Consider the following 23,587-nt stretch of genomic DNA (forward strand, 5'->3'; position numbering starts at 1 on the left):
GGCTAGCCCTTGCACTCAGGCAAACAAGGTTACTGAACTCTGACCAATAATAACAAAAGAACTGGTTAGCCATCAGGCTCCTGACCGAAAACAAAACAACAGTAACTCCCGCTGGAAAGTAAGGAAGAGAGATTGAATCAGGCTAACAGCAGCACAGGCTCAGCAGCAAGCACAAGGTCCAGAATCAATATTCCAGTGTAAATGAATAAAGCAAGAGGTTCTTAACTGTATGGAAGCTGCAAAGATGTTCTAAGCATGTCCATTCCCTCAAGCTTTTAAAGATGAGATGGAGCTCACTCTCTTGCCCTATGGTTTTGCTGTGTGTGTACATGTCTGCCCCTGCTGGGCAGGTGCATCTCATTCCACTTAGCAAGGTGGCCCGGTTATTGGTGACAAGACTGTGCCAGGGCCCCTCTGCCCACATCTCTGCTGCCATCTCCTCCTGCTCATCCCTTCCCTCTGACTGGTCCTCCCCCCTCCTTGCATCAAGCAAAAGGGGCAGTGGAGAGACCCAGCAGATCTTCTTCTGTCTTTCTGACATCTAGAGTTACAAAGGGGAGGATCTCCTCCCTCCACCCCGGGATGCCAGTCTTCCAGCCCCCCCCCCATCTGTTCCTTCTCCTTCCTCCTCTTCCATTTGGGCTTGCCAAATGTCAGATATTGATGGAGTCAAGGGGCTCATGAAATCAACTGACCGGTCAATTTTGTGAAATAATGGTCCAATATTGTTATTAATTAATCAATCCATATTATATCAATTAATATCAATGTAAAGTGTTGATTCTACTAGGACAAGAAAAATATAATCAAATGGATCGATATTTGTGCTAATCACAAAAAATGAATGGGCACACTGTTTTGTGAAACTTATAAATGAAATAAAGTATTATAACTTGCTAACAATATTAGATAAGTGTTCTATAAATAATAATTCAGTGAACAATTCTCTTTGCCTTTTATCAAGGTTAGCTTGGAGTAACAAATGGAATTAAAATTTCTTTATGAAAGGAACACCCATTATTTGAAACACCAGATCACATGGAGAAAGTACTCCCTGAATTCCACAGCAAACAAGGTAAAAGTCATGGAAAGTCCAAAGCAGTAACTTTTCTGGTAGCAAAATTCCTGAAGCTTTAGCAGATGGCCAGCAAGGTAATTTTTACTGTGCTGCTAGGTTTGCCACCAACTGTTGTAAGAGCTAGGGGGCAATCTCCCCTTACTGGGACCTTAATGAAATAAAAAAGTTAAATTTCCACCTACCATGGTCAAACTATAGGCAATCTGTTGACTATAAATGATCAACAAATTCAGCGGCATGCCAGTTTAGGCTACTAGCATACAATGAATCCAAGATTTAGGTGAACTGTTTGCAAGCAAAGCAAGAAAGTTCCAAGATCCAGGCAAGAAAGTTCTAAGATCCAGACATGCAAGGGTTCAGGAGACAGAGTAACCCAGAGCCAATCCAAATCAACCTGGGAGGCAAAAACAGCAGCCCAACCCAATTAAACCTTTGGAGAGACATCTAGAATCATCTGTTACAGAACCTGCCTGATTTTTCACAGCAGCCAGTTGGTCAACAATCAACACATTTGTTTCACACCTGTTGATCATTGACCAACTGGCTGCTGTGAAAAAATCAGGCAGGTTCTATAACTGATGAATATAGAAATAATTTCCCTCCCACCCAAATATAGCTCCAGAGAGAAAGGCATCACATAGTGGCTGGCAGGCTGAAGACTCACAGGGTGCTGAAGGTTAAAGTGACCCCATAACACCCTGTTGAAATGGTTTCGTCATTCTTCATGTTTACAGATACTTAGCCTGCAGCCTGCCCCACCCTGCCCCCAATTTCTGTGAAATAGGGAGCACAGAAGGTGAAATGGCAAGGGTGTGCATAGCAGAAGGGAGATGAGAAATGCTTGCTGCACAATAATTTGTCTATTTTCTATAGACAAATTACACATTCTCCTTAACATCACTAGAAATGGTACTGGGGTCAACAGAAACCCACAAGCTTACCCTTTATAAACCTGAACTATTTACGTATTTTTTTCCAGTTAGGTTGGAAACACTCCCACGCCCATAAGAGTGACCATTTTGCACAATACGTACTAACTGGCTGTTGGGTCACTGTGACTTCAACTGCATCTGTATGTTTACAAGTTACCTGCATGTTCAGCTTAGCAGGTTGCCAGACACAGGCTGTGTCTACATTAGGCCATTCAAGTCTACAAGGGTCACTGTCACAGTTCTGTGTGCACTTTTGCACCTATATCCACACATGAGCACTTTCAATATTATGCCTCCATAATCTATCTTTATATTTCCTATATCCATACTAGTGTGTGGGATTTGATGGGATACATTTGTTCTGTCTGCTGTCCTCTCCCATCAGATGTTCTGGAAATCTGAGGACTGTTAAGTGTATGTGTGCAGGTATCTGTTTAGCTGTGTGAGCAACTTTAAAACATTTTGGAGGTTTTGTTTTATTTTATTTTCCAAAGTAGCAGATTTGTATGAAAAAGTAGGATAATAACAACAATATTAATAAAACAGTGCTTTTTCTCTGGGAGGGTGCAGGGGTACACATACCCCTAAACATTTTGTGAATCTCTGTACTTTTGTCCATTTACTGTATTTCTTTTTCTCAATTTGAACTATAAAATGGTGATTTTCTTGAGTCAAAATGAGAGTACCCTAAACATTTTTTTTAGAAAAAAAGCACTGATAATAAATATATGTGTTCCAAAACCAGGTGTCCACAAATAATCCAGTATCTGTTTACCTTTTCAGGCACGCCCACAGAGAGAAAGATCAAATTTGCACAAAAGGTCAGAAAAAAATAATTATTTTAAAATGTGTGTGTTGTACCAAGCCAGGGAGCCTGAGGTCCCTTGTGGGCTTACATGGAGGTATCTGCTTACCTGTGCCAGAACACTTTTCTTATTTATTTCTGAAATACAGGTTTTCTGATACACTAGATCTGCATAAAAGAACATTAAAAAATAATAACTGTGTGTGTCACTCCAAGCCAGGCAAGGATTTGGCATGAGGCTGCAGCTTCCTTTCCCTCCTGTATCTTCTAGGGCAAATTTTATTTTTAATTTTAATACAGCTGTTTTGTGCAAGAACCCTTTTGCACAAATCAGCTGTTTTAAATATAAAAATACCACAAATGTGCCTTCAGCAACAACCAGTGGAAAGGGGAAGGCTGCATCCTTCCCTTTGAGCTGATGGAAAGAAAATGGAAGTAGTGGGTGTAGCAACAGACAGCAGCTAGCAGAATGTCACCACACATGTGGAAAAAGAAATCCAGACCACACAATGTGCTTCAGGGCATCCGCAATTGGGCAAGACACAATTTTATATGGATTTTCTTCAGATTCTTACCAAATCAGGAAAATCTGAATTTGGAGGGCTGCCAACTGGATAAGGAAGATGTTGTGTGGACACCACACACACACAACATACAAGCGGCTTCAAATCCACAGTGCGGATGAGCCCTTAAGGGCAACTATCTGACAAAGACCTTCAACTGACCCCTTTCCTCTCTTAACAGAAATATTTGCATAGTGCATTATTTTTATTTCTTTAGGTCATTTATATATTGCTTCAAGCTTCAAAGAAATCTCTAAGCAGTTTATAATATTGTAAAAGTATCACTAATAAAATTAAAAACTCCAAATTTTAAAGGTCAGGCATCTCTAAAACAATTTCAAGAAAGGCAGTCCGACTCGCACCACCACAAAAAGGGTCTGGTCTCAATGTGTTTCATGTCACTATTTTGTCTGCACTACACATGCAGTTGTGAAATCTGATGATCAAACTGCATATGGTATGGTTGCAAAGTCTATGAGATCTGTGATTACCAGTAATTCACAACACATGATAATTGCACATATATAATTGTTAAGTTGTAAGGGACCACAAGGGTCATTCATTCATTTACAATACCGCCCTATACCCAAAGGTCTCAGGGCAGTTCACATAAAATATCAAAAACGTAAAATCAAAACAAAACCAACAACCCAATAAAAAAAAAAAAACCCCAAAGAGCCAGCATTTTAAAACAGGGTATAGGGTGTAGATCAAGTCACGCAAAGGCCTGGTTGAAAAGGAACGTTTTTGCCTGGCGCCTAAAGGTGTATAGTGAAGGCACCAAGCAAACTTCCCTGGGGAGATCATTCCACAGATGGGGAGCCACTGCGTAGAAGGCCCGTTCTCGTGTTGCCACCCTCTTGACCTCTCATGGAGGAGGCACACAAAGAAGGGCCTCAAAAGATGATCTCAGTGTCCGGGCAGGTTCATTTGCATGATATAATTGACCCCACTGTTTTTTAAATGCATACACTATTTGTTTTATATTTTAAAAACAGCATGATCAGTTACATCACACTGACCATACCTGCTGGTGTATGTACACAGTGAGATTGTTGACTGATTATTTTTGTGCAACTATATTGTTTTATTGGAAATGGGAAGTTCTCAATGAAAGCATGATTGATTTATTTTTAACATGTAATTGCATGATAACTTCTGTCAGCTATTTTATTTGTATGGCTTCCTTAGGGTGCATTTAATTTAAAGACTGGACTGATACAGTCAATTATTCTATCAATGGAGGGCTAAATCAACCTGGCAATTTCAATTTATGTACACATTCTGGAATTGCTGGACATTAGCTTCAAAAGTACCAGGGTTTCAGATCAATGAAAATTACTAGCAGAGTCCGGAGCTGTTCAATAAAAAGTTGTTGCTGTTTTTTAAAGGTAATTCTTTTATACTGAGATTATGAAGTCAAACATATTTATGGAAAGAGCTTTTTATAATTTTAAGATGACTAACCTATTACTCCAGAAATAGCTTTCAATCCACAAAACAGGTTCAATGGGTAACTAGCAATATTTTATGAGACAATATTTTTTCAGCTGCATGAAAACTATGGCTAATACTAGTTCTTTAGCTGGCCCTTGGCATTCGTTCCTTAGCCTCACCACACTCAGAAACCTAACAAAAATATTTCCTAATCTGCTCTACACTTTTTTTTCTATCTTAAAACAAAATAAAAAAATTCCTTCCAGTAGCACCTTAAAGACCAACTAAGTTAGTTCTTGGTATGAGCTTTCGTGTGCATGCACACTTCTTCAGATATCTGGTATCTGAAGAAGTGTGCATGCACACGAAAGCTCATACCAAGAACTAACTTAGTTGGTCTTTAAGGTGCTACTGGAAGGAATTTTTTTATTTTGTTTTGACTATGGCAGACCAACACGGCTACCTATCTGTAACTGGAACTTTTCTATCTTAAACATACATAACCTTAAGGGAAAAAAGTAAATCAAAGAATATTCCCTTCAACCCCAAAAGACCACTCGAATGCATAGAAGTGGCAATTGTGGCACCTGGAATCATGAGGGGAGGGCAGAGCAGTCTGCTTCCTGCCACCCACAGCATTCAAATGCCCTGGCCAGTTTACTACACCCTTTCAAACCCACTGCATGTAAGGGTAGATGTACCAGAAATACTATAAGGGAAACTGTAAGAGCACACATTATAATTAAGCCTATGAACACATTATACCTATATTATGCACAGCTATGTGGGAGCAAAGCACGCTCTTTGAATTCACACAATTACTGAGTGGGTACACACAATCTTAGTTTTATTTTCCAGGTACTACAGCATTAGGCAACACAAATAAGTACATAGGTGGACCACATTTAGGTTCTGCTGATATTTTCACTTGCAATTCAGATGTTTTTCCTATTGAAGAAAGAACAGCTGCACTGAAATTTGGGAATGGAGCCAAATTCAACACAAAGATGTCACAATGTTTGCAGTAGATTAGCATTTAATATACACAAGGTGATCTGTGCAGAAATACTGAACAGGAACAATGTAGCAAGGCAACAAAAATGGTTTTAGGACTAACCAAGACAGAGAACATGCCCCCTTTAATGTCATCAATCCACCATAAAGATGTCTTTAATTTTTTAACGCCCCAATGCAAACTTTTATTAACTATTTCCATCTTACGAGAAATGCAAGATAGTTTATAGAAGAGGCAAGAGGAAATTCTTCTTAAGATGGTACTTGCCATCTGCAGTTTTTACAAGTACTTGTACTCAAAATAATAGGCATTTAAAATGATTTATCAGGAGCACCATTCAGCTGATTAAAAAGCCTTCATTTTTTTAAAATAATCAATTAAGCATTGGAGCCCTAACAACAATTTCTTTCAATATAATCAAGAGAGAAGTCTAATTATTTGATAACATGCTGCTATGGAATTGAAGAACTGCCTTTATACCACAAACCATAAACAATGCAAGAATAAGGTATTCAACTAAAAGACATAGAGATCATCAGGTCAAACAAAGAGCACTTTCTGAACAGCCCTGCTAATGAGGATATTTTCATGCCGTGTCCCAATATGAGACAATTAAGACAAGAGTTAACATGCTACACTAAACCATCTCACATTCCTGAATGAGAAGGAATAAGCCACACTGAGCCTTGAGCTTGTGAGCTCCCCCAGGGTCCTTTCTCACAGCTGAGGAAATGAAGTTTTAATTTAAAACAAGCCAATTTCAAACCATGGCTTCTGAGGCTGGCTGGCTGGCTTTAAACTAACCATAGTTTGTGTTACCCATAGTTCACAGTTTGAATCACACAGGAAACTGTGGCTAACTAAACGCAAAAGCTTCCAATTACCTCCTCCCAGCTTTTGTGGGATTATGTGACCCTGAGGCTTGCTGTAGCTACTTCCTGACATGTGTGCACCAATCTTGCGCAGTCTACAAACACACAAACTAGTATATAGCTACTGACTGTCTATCAGAATATAATATGGCTTTTTCTTTTTCTTTTTTTTTACAGTCAGCATTTGTTATAAAGTGAAATCTAGGACTGTATGGGAAGAATGAGATGTGCCCATAGACAACAAATTAGCCTCCACTTTTGCAGTAACTAAGAACAGCAACCCAAATGTCATCAGAAGAGAGCAATTCTGTATGGCACAATTAGAAACACATTCAAAGAAGCTGTTCCAGAAGGCATTAACGTACCATGTGTATTAATGAGATGTATATTTCTCAGACCCAGCCTACTTTTGTGATTGTAATATGTTTTAACTGTTTTTAATGTTTCAGTTGAAATCATTGTGACTTTAGCGTAAAGAACAGGCTATATACCGTAAATCATCATCATCACGGTGAAGGTGCTAAGCGATGCTATTCCATTTTTTGAGATTTAGATGTTTACATTGGAATTTGACAAAAATGGCAAAGAACATTTTTTGACCATGATTCTTTAAAGAAAAATGCACAAATCAAAATGGATAGGCGTATGACCCAATTAAATAAACCTTGGTTCTATCTGATTATATATTACTAAAGCAATAGTTTTGAAGAGAAAAAAGCAGTAAGGTCAGCTAGCTCCATAAAGTCCATCATCTTCATCTGCCATTCTTTCACAGTTGGTAGTTCTTGCGTTTTCCACTTCTTGGCTAGTAAGATTCGAGCGGCAGTTGTGGCATACAATTTAATATCCTTCTTGAGCAATTCCAAACCTGTTATTCCAAGAAGAAAGGCTTCTGGTTTTTTTTATAAATGTATATTTCATCATTTTTTTCAATTCATTATAAATCTTTTCCCAGAAGTCTTTCACCTTGGAGCAGGTCTACCACATGACAATACACATGGTCCCACACGCAATTTGAAACCGTACTGGACGCTGCTTAGCTTTGAAAATGTGCCATCAATTATTTTTAATTTCTGCACCACTAGGAGGCTGTGCTAACAGTAAAATATGTAAATTAGTAATAAAATCTATTAATGTTTAATCAATTAAACCATTGATTTAAAAGGGGTTAGAATCAATTTAATATAATCTATTACACTGATTAAAGAAGGAGAGGCAACAATCCTGAGCAGCCAACCTTCCAGGGGGGGCACCCCAGACCCCCCCCCACATATATGCAGATACATGCATACACCCATACACAGAACACACAAACATATACACCCACAGGCACACACTCACATAGCTGAGCCGGAACCCCAACAAAGCACCCCTCCCCCTGTTCACTGCTGCTGAGCTACTTTCCAGTCTGCCTGGCATCAGGGGTTAGAGAAGATCCACTGGGACAAGGGGTTAAACTTCCCCCTCTCATAATCCTTCCCTTAGTTGAGCAGGATGCAGCTGAACAGTGCCAAAGAATATGCTGCCCATTTTGGAACCACTGCTTCATGGTATTCCAAGTGCCTTGCGGTAAAGGGTAAAGGCACCCCTGACCATTAGGTCCAGTCGTGACCGACTCTGGGGTTGCGGCGCTCATCTCGCTTTACTGGCCGAGGGAGCCAGCGTACAGCTTCCGGGTCATGTGGCCTGCATGACTAAGCCGTTTCTGGCGAACCAGAGCAGCGTACGGAAACGCCGTTTACCTTCCTGCCAGAGCAGTACCTATTTATCTACTTGCACTTTGACGTGCTTTCGAACTGCTAGGTTGGCAGGAGCGGGGAGCAAACAATGGGAGCTCACCCTGTCACGGGGATTCGAACCGCTAACCTTCAGATCGGCAAGTCCTAGGCTCTGTGGTTTAACCCACAGCGCCACCCATGTCCTTGCCTTGAGGTAGTGGCTCCCAAATAAGGAGGGTTACCTTGCTCCTTGCCTTTTTCAGTCAGAGTGGGTGGGAGCAAGCAAGGGATTTGCTGCTTCAAGGCTCCCCACACCTTGAGACCAGTTCCAGCTTTCCTTGCCTTTACCTGCAGTACTAGTGGCAACACGCTTCTGAATACCAATCGCTGGCGATCGGGACGAGGAGAGTGCGAGAATGCTTGTATTCGGCACTGGGGCTTCCCACTAAATGCTGAAGTATGGTACGCTTTGGTCTAATTCAGCAGGATTCTTCTTATGCTCTTGCAGGAAAGGCAAGGGTTAAGGAAAGCCTTTGAGAACTGCTGCTTTGAGCAGTAGCTAAAGGACAAGTTGGGCATCGTACTGCAATTTTAACTAAAAGCAGTCACAGGGGCTCTGGATTAGATCAGTACAGAGGTGCTGGGGGAAGATGGATTTAATCTTTCTCCCATGCCATTTCCCCAAATTCCCATCCACCTCCAGCTGCAGTCCCCCAAAGACCCTCCATGTACTTTCTGAGTGAAGTAGACAGACACACCTATGATAGAAACACGTTTCAGTGCATGGGCACAGCCACAAAGAGGACACAAATCTGTGGTTTTGCAGACTTCCCATGGCAAAAGAAAAATGCCTTCCCTACAGATTTAAGGGAATGTAAAGGTAAAGGTAAAGGTACCCCTGCCCGTACGGGCCAGTCATGTCCGACTCTAGGGTTGTGCGCCCATCTCACTTAAGAGGCCGGGGGCCAGCGCTGTCCAGAGACACTTCCGGGTCACGTGGCCAGCGTGACAAAGCTGCTCTGGCGAGCCAGCACCAGCACAGCACATGGAAATGCCATTTACCTTCCCGCTATAAAGCAGTACCTATTTATCTACTTGCACTTAGGGGTGCTTTCGAACTGCTAGGTAGGCAGGAGCTGGGACCGAAAGACGGGAGCTCACCCCGCCGCGGGGATTCGAACCGCCGACCATGCGATCGGCAAGTCCTAGGCGCTGAGGTTTTACCCACAGCGCCACCCGCGTCCCTAAAAAGAAGAGTTTGGATTTTATATCCCGCTTTATCACTACCCGAAGGAGTCTCAAAGCAGCTAACATTCTCCTTTCCCTTCCTCCCCCCCAACAAACACTCTGTGAGATGAGTGGGGCTGAGAGACTTCAGAGAGAAGTGTGACTAGCCTAAGGTCACCCAGCAGCTGCATGTGGAGGAGCAGGGAATCGAACCCAGTTCCCCAGATTACGAGTCCACTGCTCTTAACCACTACACCACACTGGCTCTCTACACCACACTGGAAGTGCTCTCAAATGGGTGGTAGGCTCTAGATCTTTAAGAGATTTAAAGATACTGTAATCATGAGTACATTGAATTGGGCCTGGAAGCAGGGCCGGGCCCATCCATGAGACAAAGTGAGTTGACTGCCTCGGGTGGCAGGACCCACAGGGGCAGCAGATCTGGCCTTTACAGAGGCCTCTTGGCAAATAGGAGGTGCTGCTATTCTCCTTTCACTGTTGTTCCCACTTTAGATCTTTATTCACAGCTGGTTCCTGATGTAGAACTTCACTCGTATCATCTTCCCTGACTTGGGGAGGGGGCGCAAATTTTTGTGGCTCACCTCAGGTGCCAAAATGTCTTGGGCTGGCCTTTAATGGAAGCATATATTATAGACAGTCATTGCAGCTGGGTCATGAGACAAGTCTTGATGTTCCTTGAGGCAGGTCTGAACTTGCTGAAAGGTAGCATTCTGCACTAGGCGCAGCCTCCAAACATTATTCAATGGCATCCCCGTGTGCAACTGACATTACAGGAGTCAATATGTGGTGTTACCAAAGAAGGTATGACTGGGATCAGGTCATAGGGAGAAATGTCAGCTCAGGATACCATGGACAATTCAGGAGAAAAGTGTGGCACAGGAAACCCTTGCAACTTATCCTTCAAGGAAAGTATAACCTTGCCCAGGCAAGCAAAAAACTACAAACTACAAACCTCCAGAGCTACACTGTCCTACCAACATAACCTGTTTTGTCCCAATTAGGCTTCAATTTCATCCCTCACTGATTCCGTATCATCTTCTAGCATTCATTCCAAGACCAACTATACATCCAGAATTTAACAAGAGTGAAAAAATATAAGTGGGTGTCATCTACATGATGCCCCTAGATGTTCACAAACAAAATAGAAATATGAAGAAGTGAAGAGCAGTACAGTACACTCTATCTAAAACCAGAATGACATTCACAAGAACATTTTCAAGTGCTTCTGAATAGCATTTCAATTTCCACTTGTTTCCCTGAATCCCCACCCGTATCTGCTCTGAAGGGTCCACCAAGTATCTGGGGTGTATCTGAGTGGCACAGTGGGAGCTGAAGGAGGGAGGAACCTTTTTTTTTTTGTCTGTTCCACTGATGGACAGATACAGAATTTCACCCGTTCATTTTTATTCTAGAGCAGACTTGATACAAACCCACTTTTTAAAAATGTGACCTTTAAAGCCATGACCTTTCACCACTGTATCTTGCAGAGATGCTTGCAGTTATAGCATGTGGCTTCTAGAAGCTATACTATACTACTCAGCATGGCCTCAACTAATGCAAGGCTAGGAGACAAACAGAACTCGCTCCTATTATTGAAGACAAAAGACAGTATAATTAAATAAGAAAGGTTGACAGTGGGGAAATAGGCAACTGACTGACTTACATGCCAACCCTAGAATCAAGATCTTTGTTTTATTTCCTATATATCCTTGTGTGAAGAATTTACAGCTGCCATGAACCATATCTAACAAAAGGGGATGGGGAGGGCATATCCACACAAATATTCAAATGGAAAGAAAGTTGTAGTTGAAATGTGTAATATCACTATCCAAGCATTTGCTCTGAATTCCTTCAAGTCTCCCCTGTTATGACACATGCTTAGGCAATGTAGTAACCAAACAATTTTAAATAAATATAAATTCAAATCAATAGCACTTCCATCTAAGCTACAATTTTTAGGTTCTTTCCTACAATGAGAGAATATATTTAAAATGTAGAACTAAAAGCAACATAGAAAAGCAATAAAAAGCACCTGATGAAAGGAAACAGCAGCAAATCAGAGCTCATTAGTTGCTGAAAACATAGGCTGGTAAAAATATACCAGCAAAACTCAAAAGCGGCAAGGGAGAGATGAGACAAATATTGGATATACACATACTTTTTTTTGAAAAATGAATCCCCAGAGACAAATTATCCCAGTCCTCCAGGAGGGTGGAGAAGAGAACAAACTTTAGCTCATTAGTTCACAACTTGGTAACATTTTCTTTTAGAATCTATTCTGGTTTTGCTGGTTATTCTAGTTATGCTCCCTATCCCAAGTCCTGGGACAAGCTAGAAGTTCAAATAATAATCAAGTACCATTACCTTATCCCAAGCCTAATGGCACCCAACACATTCCTCTGGAACCACAACTCCCAAGATTGTACTAATGGGGCATCAGGGTATTTAAAAAAAACAACAAAAAAAAAACCTCAAGGAGAACGGAAGATGGAAAGCACTCTTTCATCTTCCCTATGAAAAAACTTAAAGACCATGTGCCTATCTCCAGAAATGGCTGGGCCAGAAGAGATGGAAAACTCACTCAGTCTCATGAAATCATAGCAAACCATTATTATGTGTCAGAGCTGCCTCTAGGTCCCAGCTCACAGAGGACCAACGCTAGGCTGTAGTAATGTACAAAAGTCTTTATTGAAGTTCAGTTTCCATTTCAAAGCCACAGCGTGCAGCCCTACGTCTTAAACCCTAGATCGGCGAAGTCCCGTCTGAGTCTCCTCCCCTATGACACCAGTTTAAGATCCTAGCCCTGCTCCACCTTTTACGCTGCTCTCTCCTCCTCTGGGTCCTCCTGCCCGCTGGGGCATTGCCCTTTCTGGACTCTTCCGACGCTGAGTCGCTTAGCTCCTCCCCCTCCCTCCGGCGGGCTTTAGGACCCGGTTCCCAATCCTCATTCTCTGCTGTCCCGCGCTCCTGTACATTTGAACTTGCCTCTCGCGCCAGCCCAGTGACCTTTCTCCTAACCGTTACACTACTTCGGTCACTGCTTCCCTCTTCCGGGACTCTGGCCGGATCTGACCTCTCCTCCGTTGTCCGACTTTCTGATGGAGGCGTGGTCAGCCCTGCCTTATCTTCTCTCCCTGGTGGGGAATGCACTGGCCCCGATCCTTGGGACTCTTCCCCCCCACTCTGCTCTGGTGGGGAAGCTGGTCCTGATTTCCAGCTACTGCTCTGGGAGTCCCTGCTGCCCCCTTGCTCCTGGGGCGTTCCCCTTGGGAACCCCCTACCCCTGGCCACTGGCGCCCCCTTCTGTGAATCTTCCGATTCGCTAGAGAGGCTCATGGAATCCCTCGGTCCACTGTCCTCTTCTCCTACGCTCCTCTCGGATTCTTCCCCTTCGCTCTCCATCTCCTCTCTTCCCTGTGCCTCTGCTCCTGAGCCCCTGACATTATGCTTACTCTGTGGCAGTGATGAAGGTGAAAAAGCACTTGTTCTCTGCTACCATTGTGTCCTCAAAGTGCTGGGCGGGGGGGGGGGGGGCAGCATACAGAACATGTTGTATGTTCCTTACCTGGTTTGCTACTTCTCCCACAACCAACCCTCCTCTTACACAGAACAACTGCAATTGGGGCTCTTCCTGCTCTCTCCTGCAAGCCGGGACCAACACAGCTGTCAGTCAGAGCAGCAGGGGCAGGCTCTTTCGTGCCAGCTGTGTAAAGCTGGTGTTCTCAGGCAAGAAGAAAAAGATAGGGAGACCGAAAGCGAGCAAAGCAGGGCAGAGTAAACAGTTCACTTGTGGTTACAACAGCTGAATCCAGTCCAATAAGCCGCTACACACACACACACACACACAAAACAGTTGTAGCTGTATAGGTCTGGAAATTATTATCATAACTGAACTCCATCAGCTGCACTGGCTTTTGGGCCATTTGTGGGCTCAGTTCAAAGTGCTGTGTTGATCTTTAAACCCCTTTACAGCTTGGGACCAGGGTACCTGAAGGATCACCTATCTCCACATGTGGTTGTCCATCTTCAATGGAGGTGCTATTCCAGGTTCCCACCTCATCTGATGAGATGGGTAGCTGCCAGGGTTAGGGTCTTCTTGTGCCAACAAGCTGGATGCTTGTCCTCAGGGAGGCGGCCCCCATGCTTACTTCAATGTAATTTTTGCACCAGCCAAAGACCCCCCCCAAACCTTTAATTTAATCAAGTTTTATCTCAGCTTGTGCTACTACTTTACAGATGTTGATGCTTCTAGAGGTCGAATTAATGTTTTTATTCTGCTTTTGATTTCTGTGTCGTAATCCCCCTTGGGAATTATTTTAAATGTGAAGTAGAAATTCTTATATTAAGTAAGTACAGCTGCATTGCAACTCCACTAACCCCATTAGAATTCAATAGGACTTCTGAGTAGACGTGGTTAGGATTGCATTGTAAGAGAGTAAAATGTCTAATCGAAAACATTTATGAAAATATCAAACAATCTTATATAGAGTCAGGCCACTGGTTAGTCTAGGCCAGGCCTGTACAGCACACTGAAACTGGCAGCAACCCTTTAAAGTCTTTACAAGGCCTATTGCAAGACATCCTTTCTTAATAATAATTAAGAATTATGCTAATTATGCTAATAATTTCTTAGCATGTGTCCCACTAGTGAGCAATATCTCCTCTCTTGCACTCTCTCTACGATCTCTATCTCTAACCTCATACATGTTTCTTTTTCTCAGTAACCTCACGCACCCACTGAAACCCAATCAGATTCCCTACACACCTGATTGTTGTTTTCTCTTAGTTCTCTTACCTGGTGCTCAACACACCTAAAATATTTGAGGGAGTGCCTCTCTCTATATGTGCATGTCCAATAACTGGCCATCCTCCAGCGGGTCCAGCGCTGCTGGAAAAAACAGCACGGGGTATAGTGCAGGGAGGGCACCCTGCTTGCCTGGCTTCTCAGTGCCGGATTTAGGGCAGTGTGGGAGGTTCTCTTGCACAGTAGCTGAGCCAAGGGGGCGCATAGCAACAACAACAACAGTGGTACATCGAGTTACAAATGCCTCAGGTTACAAACTTCGCTAGCCTGGAAGAGTTACCTCGAGTTGAGAACTCTGCCCCAGGATGAGAACAAAAATCGTGCGGCGACGGCACTGCGGCAGCAAGAGGCCCCCATTAGCGAAAGCACACCTCTAGTTAAGAACAGTTTCAGGTTAAGAACGGACCTCCGGAACAAATTAAGTTCGTAACTAGAGGTACCACTGTAATAAACCCAGCGCTCTTTTTTTTCCAGAAAAAGAGGTGCCGGAACTCACCTTGTTCTCCGATAATGGCAATGAAAGGTGCCGGAACTGAGTTCCGGTGACTTCTGGCTGAAAAAAAAGCCCCAAATAAACCTATACTGATACTGGTACCTACTGAACGTTTAATATATTTGGAGGGTGGACAATTTTGTCCTCGCTCCAGGAGCCATATTACCCAAATATGGGTATTCCTCCTCACAACTAGCCTGTGAAAGGACACTTTTATCTGACCGCTGTACATCCAATGAACCTCAACTGGGATTTGCTTGTTATATTCCCCCCCCCCACACACACTTTTGGAGGGGGAGAGGGTTCTGTACTCCAACCTGTTGTGGGTTATTGTGGGTACAGTATTATTTATTTCCCCCTCTCTTTCTATCAGATTCGTTTGTAACTGAGAATCAATTAAACCCTCTCTCTATGTACAGTATATATAGAAGGCGTCCCTTTGCTCAAGATACAAAGCCCTAAGCAGCTTGAGACCAAGACGCCTAAAAAGATAACCTATTGATCTGTTCCAATTCCCCAGTGCTGTCTGCCCATAGACTTGGGCTGCAGCCCAACGAGTCTGGCTACGGATATATCTATAGCAATAAATAATAAATTATTATTATTATTAATAATAATAAAACAAGCCTGCGAGGTAGCTTAGGCTGAGCCACCGAGGCTCCCCACAAGGTCACCCCGTAAGCTTCGGGGCTGAGCAGGGGATTTGAACGGGGCTCTCTCTCCCCCCGCCTCCGACATTGGAAGCCGATACGCCACGCCGACCCGAGAAGGGACACGGGGGCAGAAACACGGGCGCAGGGGAAGAACGTGAGAACCGCCGACCCGGGCGCCCGGCGAAACCCTCACCCCGAGCCGGTGGTGCTCCTTCCCTTCTCGCGGCCTCCTCGGCAACCCACGCTCGCTCGCTCGCTCGGCTCCCCCTCAGAGCTTAACACAAATCCCGGCTGGTATTATTTGCGCCGGCCCCGCCGCCGCCGCCGCCGCCGCTCCCCTCACCTGCGGCGGAGAAGACGACGACACCGGGCAGCAGCAGCTGGAGCCGCCGGAACTGCCCGCTCGCCGGCCTCGCTAGGTTCGGGCCGCTTCGGGCCACTGCTCGGGTCCCTCAGGCCGCGCGCCGAGACCGCGGCTGCCGCTGCGCTCCGCCGCCATCTTCCACTCGGGCGGGTGGGAGGGAACAAGGCAGGCCAGGCCGCGGAGGAGGAGGAGGAGACGGCGGAGACCCCCGCCCGCTCGCCCGCCCGCCTTCCCGGTCCCGCCTCCGCTCGCAAGCTGCCGCGAAGGGGGGAGGAATCCCCGGCCGGCGGCCTGGCGGCTCAAGCGGGAAGCCTGCGGAGGGAGATAGCGTCTCCTCACCCTCCACAGAGCCTCGTCAGGAATAATAATTATTTTTTTAGAAAAGGGAGTTGTGAAAAGGCATCGACTCCCCAACCCCCCCCCCAAAAAAAGCTTTTTTCTTTCTTTTTGGGAGGTATTACTATCAAGGTACTATTTTATATTTTTTAAAAAAAAACTACACACGCACATATATGTAGTTGACATCTGGGATAGCTCAGTCGGTAGAGCGCTTGACTCTGACATCGGAGGGTTTCGTGGGTTCGAGCCCCAGGCTAAGTCAAAGATTCCTTGCTATTGCCAAAGGGGTTTAGAGTTCAGATGCGACCCTCCAACTTTTAGCAATGCTATGCTATGATCTCGGGAGACTATGGAGGAGCACGCCTTTGGGGGATGGAGTCAAACTGTTGGGAGAGTTGAAATACATCTATGCGTGTGTTTTCATCCTTTTAGGTAAAGGTAAAGAGACCCCTGACTATTAGGTCCAGTCGTGACCGACTCTGGGGTTGCGGCACTCATCTCAATTTATTGGCCGAGGGAGCCGGCGTACAGCTTCTGGGTCACGTGGCCAGCATGACTAAGCTGCTTCTGGCAAACCAGAGAAGTGCGTTTACCTTCCCGCTGGAGCGGTACCTATTTATCTACTTGCACTTTGCTGTGCTTTTGAACTGCTAGGTTGGCAGGAGCAGGGACCGAGCAACGGGAGCTCACCCCATCGCGGGGATTCAAACAGCCGACCTTCTGATCGGCAAGTCCTAGGCTCTGTGGTTTAACACACAGCGCCACCTTTCATCCTTTTATGTCCCCCTAAATACTGTTGCAGATCTGGGGTAACAAGCCGGGGCAGAGGCACAGAGATGGTGCTTAGGATGTTCCCTCATGCAATGCTGAGCTGCTGCCAAGAACAAGCCCCTCTTGAGATGGAAATGCTGCAACCTCTGCACTTAGGTTGTGAATATGTGAACCACGTTTGTTAATATGTGTTAATAAGCCCCACACGACAGTAGGGTGCGAGACTAGTTTTTGCAATTTCCTTCGGCGAGGCATCTTAAAAATATGTTTCCCACTGTGAGGAATTCAAATCGGCTATTATGTTTTGTGACTGGACGTTTAGCTTGGTATGCCTGCGTTTGATGAAGAAGCACATAAACTGTTCTTGGGAAATCGAGGGGTTTTAATTTTACCTTCTGAGTATGTCAGGTAATGTTTAATAAGGAGGCTGGAGGTGGTACAACAGGATGTAGGGCGGGTTGCTGATTGCATTTTTGTGTGAATGTTTTCTGCCTCAAAGAATGAAATCTCTTATTTGCAAGTAGAAAATTAGCACAGCAGGGGTGGAGCTGATCTATAAACGTTCTGGCTGTGTGTGTGTGTTTTCTTATTCTAGAATTTTTTAAAAAAATGCACCCCTCTCACTTGCAGTGAAATTATGCTCTCCATTCTACCATCCTTTCTTGGACGTTTTTGAGCAGCGATTGGATGACCATCTGTTATGCATGATTTAGCTAAGATTCCTGCATTGCAGGGGGTTCGACTAGATGACCCTTGTAAGTAGAAAAACTAGCGCAAGATTAACTCATGAAGGGAGCATCACACTCATGCTCTTATTCCTGCACCCGGCAAGCTTCCTAGCCTTGCAAAGGAAAAGCCTATTCCCAATCTGGTGTTCCAATAGCATGGAAGCCCATATACCGGAGCTTTTTCTTTGCAAATCATGCTAAACTGCTAATGCATGACTGTTTAGAGGCAGGGGCAGACAGCATACGTAAGTGTACAGGGAAAGGACGACAATTTTTCTCTTCCACTTTAGGCACTCTAAAGCCCAAACCTGAGCACTTTTGGAGAGGGTTGAAAACCTTTTTTGGTTGACCTCTGGGCACATGTAAATTAACGTAACTGTCTGCTTGATTTGGTTTTAGGTAGATTGAAGTGATCTTGTCTATAGTTTAATTATCATAAAACTCACCAGTGTCTGCTTGCCAGGGATGACTACATTTGTCTGAATTGAGCTGCATTTCTGCAATTGGCCAACACCAGGTTTTATTTAGAGCAGAAGGTACCGGTTGTGGCTTTCAGAGGTGTGCCTTGGTATAAAAACTTGGCCGCAAGAACAGTGGAAAAGAAAATGTGACAACTTGTTGAGGTCATGATTATACATTGGGTAGTGACACCGCCACAGATGTGAATTACAGAGTTCAGTAAAAACACTGTTTCCAGCTTTTAGTTCAGAGGAACTGAAGAAGCAGACTTAAGACACCAGGAAAACTTCAAGGGATGGATGACAGCAGCTATTTCATTCAGCAGGCAGCAGCACTTTAGGTGTTAAAATTGATTTATTGTAGTAAGTCAGCCAGCAGCAGCCTTGCTCATCAGACTCGAAGTTCAGACGACTGTATGAGACACTAGGAGTATTTCAGGTTCTAACTGGATGTGAGGCATCTCAGGTGGCACGAACAGGTCAGTGTGGCTGGCTGTGAGCCAGAAACTTGGTGGTTCAAGCCCACCGAGAGAACGCTGTGCATAGGATTCCTGTATTTGATGGGGTTGATCCTTTGGGTCCCTTCCAACTTACAATTCTGTGATTCTGTACACATCAGAAATACGTGAGCCACAGCTCGCTACTGAACCTAGAACCAGTTTGATGAAGGGTGTTATTAAAACTATTTAAAATAAGTATTCATAAAGCAGTGGGGGGGGTAGAATCATACAGAGAAAGGATTGGGGGGCAAATAATAAATTTAAAGAGTGCAGGAAGGCTGTTACTCCCTTCAGTTTTTCAGTCCATATCTCATGACCACCTCAATCTCTTGCTGCTATGAAGTGAGGAGGAGGTGCCATAAGAAATGCTCCTAAATTACACCGACCTTTTCCAATTTCACTGCAAATGTAAATCCATATAGTATATGGAATAAATCTTGGATTTATTCAAGCCTAGGCCAAATCACACTGAACCTTGAAATCTTGCTTTTCCCTGCTATACTGAAACATGGAATGACACTCCTGTTCTGGAGTGGGATATATGAAATGCTTTTGGGTAAGGAAGATTAGATTCTATTGTAATCCTTCAGCAACCTTGTAGCGTGAGGGGATTCAGTGGCTGAGCATTTATGGGTACCTCCGAGTGAAAACCCGATAGTGTTAACCTAAAAACATATTGTTGCCTCTTGGTAGTGCAGATTATTGATAGCCCTGCCATGTCACATAAGGAGAACACAGAACAAGAAAAGGTTTGTGCCAGGTCAGGCAGCCAATGAATAGCTTAGGTGAGAAAGGCGAGGTTTCCATGGCAACTCTGTAATCAGAACTCCAGTTTTCAGTACAGGTCAAGGCTGCCTTTTAAAAAAATGAAAGGTGCAGTGGGATGGGAACATGTTTAAATGGGCAAAAGTTCACAACCCTAACTGGCTTGTAAGCAGGATTCTGATACTGTATTTGTCAAGGATGGAGAAAGTTTGGGGGTCTTATCCACCCCCCTGCACATAACTGCCTGTATTACACAGCACTTTTCATTTCTAAATGCACTGGCCCACTGGGGTTACTTAAACGCAATGAATTTCCTGCATTGGTGTGTGTTTCAAATAGCAAGAGTATACCAATGCAAAGTAGTAGAAATTGTACTCCCAGGAAAATGTTATGGGATTGCAATCAAAGTATATTTTGAAACAGGAAATAGGAGAAGCAGAAAAAGATAAGGAAGTGCATGAGAAACTCCATTTTTGAACTGCTCGGTTTTGGATAAGCTAGTGTTATATGGTAGCATAAGTTCTTGACACCAAGCTTAATATTTGTTCCTATATAAATTAATTGATGCTATGTGTTTTATGAAGTTTAGAAGGCATTCTTTTTAACTGTGTGGTAACCATTTATCAGAACTGTGTGGTAACCATTTATTCGAACAAACTGAATGAAAATAAAAGATATGCTATTGATTACTTATAAGGTTTTGATAGCAATGGGTGTGAGGAAAACCTCTTATTGTCTCATATGTAATGTGGTCTTAAAATAACAAGAGGATGTGGGCAAATGGGATGAAAATTTCAGCATGCATTAGCACTGGAAATGTTACACAATATGCATCTGGTCATATTTGGTGCCAGGAAGATTAAAACAAAGTTATACAGATATGCCAGCAAAGGGGGAAATGAGTGGGAAAGAGGAAGGGGGGGGGAATGGGGTGCTCGACTCACTTTGGCTCTGCCTCCACCCACCACCAGCATATAGCCCTTGACAGAAGAAAGTTGCCCATGTCTGTAGACCACTGGCTGGTTTCTGGAGAACCATCTAGTTCCCCACTTGTTGCAGGGATGCTTAAGAGATGGGCTTTGATATGAATGAGCAAGGTACTTGCCTTCTTTAGGTAAAGGTAAAGGGACCCCTGACCATTAGGTCCAGTCGTGACCGACTCTGGGGATGTGGCGCTCATCTCGCCTTATTGGCTGAGGGAGCCGGCATACAGCTTCCAGGTCATGTGGCCAGCATGACTAAGCCGCTTCTGGCGAACCAGAGCAGCGCATGGAAACGCCGTTTACCTTCCTGCCGGAGTGGTACCTATTTATCTACTTGCACTTTGATGTGCTTTTGAACTGCTAGGTTGGCAGGAGCAGGGGCCGAGCAACGGGAGCTCACCCCGTCGCGGGGATTCGAACCGCCAACCTTCTGATCGGCAAGCCCTAGGCTGGTTTAACCCACAGTGCCACCCGCGTCCCTTGCCTTCTTTAGCAAGTAGAAATATTCAGGAGTACATTAATAAAGATGAGTTATGTCTTAAACTCTTAGGATCCTGAGTACATCCTCCTTGCTTTCTAAATTTAATTAATATCAATAGACCACAGGGATTCTAAAAAAACCCCAATAAATCCATCAACCAAAAAATACATAATGAAAGACTGAAGTGGTACAAACACAACAGACTGTGACCTGCAGAATTGGGTCTCCTCTTCGAATGCTTTAGATACATACACATCTAAACTCATTGCAATGTGTCATCTCCCCCCCCTCCCCCAGCAAATGAGCATGACTGAGATCCAATTCAGTGTAGTAAATAGTGTGTTGTCCCAGGGAATTTCAGATTCAAATTGCCACTCAGGCATGAAGCTAACTAGTGTGCTCTCGACCTAGCTTTCCACACAAGGCGGCTGTCGGAATGAAATGAGAAACCCCTATGTATCGTGCTGCAAGAGCTTTGGAGGCATAGGGTACAAAACTGATGGCACAAAGCCCACTTTGAGTGTGCAGTCTTTGTTCCAATATGCCTCATATTCCGTGGCTCAGGAAAGGAAAGCCTTCTGCGTACATCGCAAAAGCTTCAGTTTGTCAGCAACTAAAACAAGAAAAGAGTCGTTTATACAATATGACAATGCAACTAAAAATGAGTAGAGAACCAGAATAAAACAGGTGTGTGGCCCATTCTCTAACATCCTCTGCGTCTAGGTTCCTAAAAGGTTGTTTGGAAACCACGAGTTCTGTGACTCAGTATCATCACACGTAAACCAGACCAAGAAATGCCTTTTCTTTTTATCTGCCATGCATGAAAAATTCATGTATTCATCACCCTTCCTAATGCACAGCATTGCACATCAATTTAATGGAGGGGAAGAAGCTTTTAAGTCCATTTCATAATAGCTTGCTGGATCAGGCCAAAGGCCCATCTAGTTGAGCGCTGTGTTCTCTCAACGGCCAATCCCAGCTGCCCGCAGAAAGCCTGCAAGCGACACTCTCTGCACCGGCTGTTCTCAGCAACTTGTATTCCGAGGCACAGTGGAGATAAGAAGATTCACTACTGTGGCTAATAGCCATTGCTCTCAAACATTTCTGCAGTCAAATCTTTTCCGTTACCATTCCAAAGCTATTTTCATTCTAAAATTATCTAGATTTGAGAACCCTTTGGCTAAAAAGTTTTTATTTTGGGGTAAAAACTGTTACGCTGTTACTTGCTTTGTCTAAAGTAACCTAGACAAGACAAACGAAAGTCACTCAACTTTTGGATTTGAATGGTATTCCTTGACCCCCTCTGCACTTTATTTGGCTAAAATGAACTAAATAAGCTCCTTAGATGTGAAAGGCTACATCTGCTATTATTTTCTGCAGCCACAACATCCTCCCTGCTCTCCTTTGTTGATTCAAGTTTATACAATCCTGACATAAAACACTCAGAGGCTTCATTCATTCATTTTTTTTCCTGTTAGAATTCCATCTTATTAGTTCTGAACTAATTCTACAAATTAATCTACTCTGAATAATTCTGGATTAATGGAAATAATCTCATGAAACGTATTACTCCCAGAACAGAAGCAAAAGGCCTGAGGATTTCAGCAGTCTGGACAGTGGTCGCATACTTGGCTTTCTGGAAAATCATCGTTAATAAATGCTCCCCCCCCCCCGAAGAACAGGCTTCATTCAGTGCAATGTTGTTTAATAAGCACAAAATCATTAGCATTTACTACTAATACTTCATTAGCAAGACCGGGGTTCCATTTTATATATGCACTATGCAATGAATTACAGTTCAATACACATAAACTGGAAGGGTTACCCTCAACGCTGGAAATCTTGGCCCATGACAGCTTCTTCCTCTCTTTTTTTTAAAAAAGACTTGACAAGTCTCCATTGGTATTAAATGCAGCATTTCTGGTGACAACTGCTGCACTCAAGTTGGTTAGCGCAATCTAGTGGAAGGTGTTATCATCTATGCGAAAGTACCTTATGACCAAAGATACAGAACAATTATGAACCTCATTTCAATTCAACGGCTTTTTCCGGCAACCTTAATTTTTCAATTTTTCTGGCAAGTTAAACATGTTGCCATATACAAACCTTGGACATATCGTCCTAAAGACCTAGGTTGTAGTTCTCAGTATTTTCTTCAGGAAGAAATGCATATAGTTTACACCAAATAATGTTGAGATCACAAAAGTTCCATGTCTCCTCTTAACTGAGGGACACTCGGAACTACCACAATAGAAGGTGCAGGCTCAGCTTATATATGATTACCTTGGTATTGGGTGAAAATATTGTTATTATAAACTTTATGATCCACCTTGAGTCTTTGGGATAGAAGCAAGTACAGTGGTACCTCGGGTTAAGAACTTAATTCGTTCCGGAGGTCCGTTCTTAACCTGAAATTGTTCTTAACCTGAGGTACCACTTTAGCTAATGGGGCCTCCCGTTGCCACCCCGGTGCGATTTCTGTTCTCATCCTGAAGTAAAGTTCTTAACCCAAGGTACTACTTCCGGGTTAGCGGAGTCTGTAACCCAAAGCGTTTGTAACCCAAAGCGTTTGTAACGTGA

At 43.7% G+C, this 23,587-nt stretch overlaps 1 protein-coding gene across 1 annotated transcript in view; it reads right to left on the reverse strand.

Moving 5' to 3' along the window:
* NDST2 (N-deacetylase and N-sulfotransferase 2) overlaps positions 1-16,086 on the reverse strand; it is a 106,959-nt gene extending 90,873 nt beyond the window's left edge. The window contains exon 1 of the mRNA XM_079975133.1: positions 15,962-16,086. The gene's annotated coding sequence lies outside the window, so the exon portion shown is untranslated. The remainder of the gene's footprint in view (positions 1-15,961) is intronic.
* Positions 16,087-23,587: the final 7,501 nt, after the last annotated feature.

Source organism: Podarcis cretensis (assembly GCF_951804945.1).
Source record: "Podarcis cretensis genome assembly, chromosome: 5".
NCBI lineage: Eukaryota > Metazoa > Chordata > Lepidosauria > Squamata > Lacertidae > Podarcis > Podarcis cretensis.